Source organism: Pongo pygmaeus, chromosome X, assembly GCF_028885625.2.
Source record: "Pongo pygmaeus isolate AG05252 chromosome X, NHGRI_mPonPyg2-v2.0_pri, whole genome shotgun sequence".
In the NCBI taxonomy this organism is placed as follows: domain Eukaryota; kingdom Metazoa; phylum Chordata; class Mammalia; order Primates; family Hominidae; genus Pongo; species Pongo pygmaeus.
Window position 1 is genome coordinate 126,749,637 of NC_072396.2, and position 3,162 is coordinate 126,752,798.

Sequence of the window (3,162 nt, forward strand, 5' to 3'; positions counted from 1 at the left end):
GAAGAAACTCAAATACCTTTTGAGAAAGAGTCTAGGTCTGAGCGAATAACACAGAGTGAAAATGGTAAATTTTCCCTTTGGCTAAATCTGCCTCTTAGTTCACCTCATGCAAGCTTTCTTGACTATTCCACCCCCGCCGCCCCCCGCACACACACACTGATTATACTCTTGCTCCTCCATATCTCTTCATCATTCTATTTCTAGTTTATTTGATTGCATAAGTTGTCTAGTTCAGTGATTGTCAAGCCTGCATTATCTTCAGAGTCATTGAAGAAGCCCTAAAAAATACAGATGCCTATTCACTCCAAACATACTGAGCAATGATCACTAGGAATAGAAACCTGGGATCTGTATTTTTGAGTAGCTTATCTGCATGATTTGGATAATCACCCAGACTTAGGGTGAACTTAAGTCTAAACGGTCTAAATGGTCCCTGTCTAAAATGTTTAAATGGCTCCTCACGTGACTCTACAACTAGATTCCAAGTGCCTAAGTTTTGTAATAAGTTTTCCTGTGTCTATGAGAAGACTGATAGGATAATAGGAACTAAAAAAAAATGGATGTTTGATGATCAGGACTAGTTAATCTTGATTTTTATCACAGTATATTTTAAATAGGCAAATAACTGTAATTCTAATTTTTGAACAACAGATTTAAGTAGTGCTAAAGGCCCAAAGAAATGATTAAACATCATGCACAAATATTCCACATAGAAATAACTAATGTTCACATGATGATGCATTGCCTTTCATTTTTATTACTATACATATTTTTTCTTATTAAATTATAATCATATGTACATAATATCCTATTTTTCTCTAATTGCATTAATTGTTAGCATTTCCCCATTATGTTAAATATACAACCATTAAAACATGCTTTGAAGACTCGTATTACATCCTGTAACTTTATTTTCACATTCTTTTAGTGCAAAGCATTTATATTGGGCAATGAATACTTTTATACATACACATATGGCCATAATATGTCTGTTAAGAAACTATTGCTTTGCAAATTATTTCTTCATGTTTCTTATACATTATACCAGTGGAATTTAAATTTTTTAATATTATTTGTATGGTTTTACATATTATGAAGATCAATGATTAAAAATATTTTTTTCACAAAATGCCAAATAACATTTTCATCTATATATTTTTTGAAATTCTGAATGTCTTTTACGTAATCAAACGTATTGATTTTCACTTTGTTGTTTCTTATATGATTACAAATTCTTTCCCATTAGGCCTACATTTACTGATATTTTCTTCCACGTGTTATTAGCTTTTCTTACTATAGATGCTCCTTGACTAACAATGGGATTATGTCCTGATAAGCCTGTTGTAACTTGAAAGAATTGTTAAGTAAAAATGCATTTAATATACCTAACCTACTAAACATTATAGCTTAGCTTAGTCTATCTTAAATGTGCTCAGAACTCTGACATTAGCCTATAGTTGGGCAAAAATATCTAACACAAAGTCTATTTTATAATAAAGTTTTGAATATCTCATATAATGTATTAAGTACCGTACTGAAAGTGAAAAACAGAATAGTTGCATGGGTTCTCAAAGTACAGCTTCTACTGAATGTGTACTACTTTTGCTCCACCTTGAAGTAAAAAAAAATTGTAAGTAAAACCATCATAAGTCAGGGACCATCTGTATATACATCTCTCATTCTTAGGGAATTTATTTTTGTATTCTGTGAGATGAAGGTGTAACAGCATTTTTTCAGATAAATAACATATTGCCCCAACATATTACCTAAGTGTCTCAGTGTCAGCATTATTTATAACATTTAAAACACAAAAATTGAAAACATAAAGTCACAGGGAATTTATCAATGGCAATTACAAATAACTACAGAATAAAAATAAGCATATACATACTACTTTTTCAGTATTTTACAGGTACAAAAACATTATTTGACATAACTAAAAAATCAGGGTATTCATATGCTACAACTTCCATTATCTAAGTATAAAGTGGAAGAAAATACATCAAAATTTTAACAATTATTATCTGTACATTGTCGGGTTATGTGTTTCATTTTTTATGCTCTGTGTTTTATAAAATACATTTGATAAGCATGCATTACTTAAACAGCTTTTGGGCATTTAAGAAATCAATTACCTAATAACAGTCCAAAGGAAATAAACCTGGGCAGAAACTCATGTGAAAAAGATTCTGGGAATGTTTGTTGATCACAAGATGATTATAAAAGAATGATAAACATGAACTAGCTATCCAGGAATCTACATTAACAGAAATATAATGTCCAATTTATGGATAGCAATAGTCCCACACATTTCTATAATGGCTGGTCAACAAAGATTATATGGTCTTTTGTTCTGAGTTCCGTATTTTCGAGAGAGCATTAAAAAAGCTAGAAAACATTCAGAAAAGGTTTACCAGAGGAGCTAGGTTTCTATCTTTTTAAAAAACAATTAATTAACTGACTAATTAATTAATTGTTGTGAAAATGGTTAAACAAACCAAAAATAAAAATCAGGACAAGACTAAGAGGGAAATTCATCTTCAAATATTTGAAAATTGTCTTAGACAAGAATTAGTTTTCTGTCACCCTAAAAGATAGGACTGAAACCAGTTGGAGAAGTAGATTTTACCACAGCAGTTCAGATAGGAACAAGATGGTCACCTGTCAGGACCAGTATATAAAGATTTCTACTTTAAGTGGCAAGGTAGATTGGATGTCTCAACATGTTTATTTCAAACTTGAAACTCTCTGACTCTAGGGTTATCTAATCACTTTCACTTAGGAAAACGTACTTTTCTATAACATTTATTATCATCTGGACAGGATAAATTCAAATTTGACTTACTTATTCTTATGGCTATAAGTCTATTTTAGGCTAAGAATTGTAATATTCATAGGAAAAAAGTGTATATTAATATTAAGAAAGTTTCCAAAAAAACAAAAAATTAAGTTAGAAAATGTTTTTAAATTTCATCATAATATGCTCTAAAGAGTCATTCAAGTAATAGTATTTCAGTTAGTATAAAGAATATGTATTATGATGCTGTTCATATGATACTCATAATGCTTTAGACATGGCAGAAAATATGAATTATAACCAAAATTCACAGTACAGTAGCATCACCATGGTATCAAAGGCCAACATTGTTCTCATAATTCATA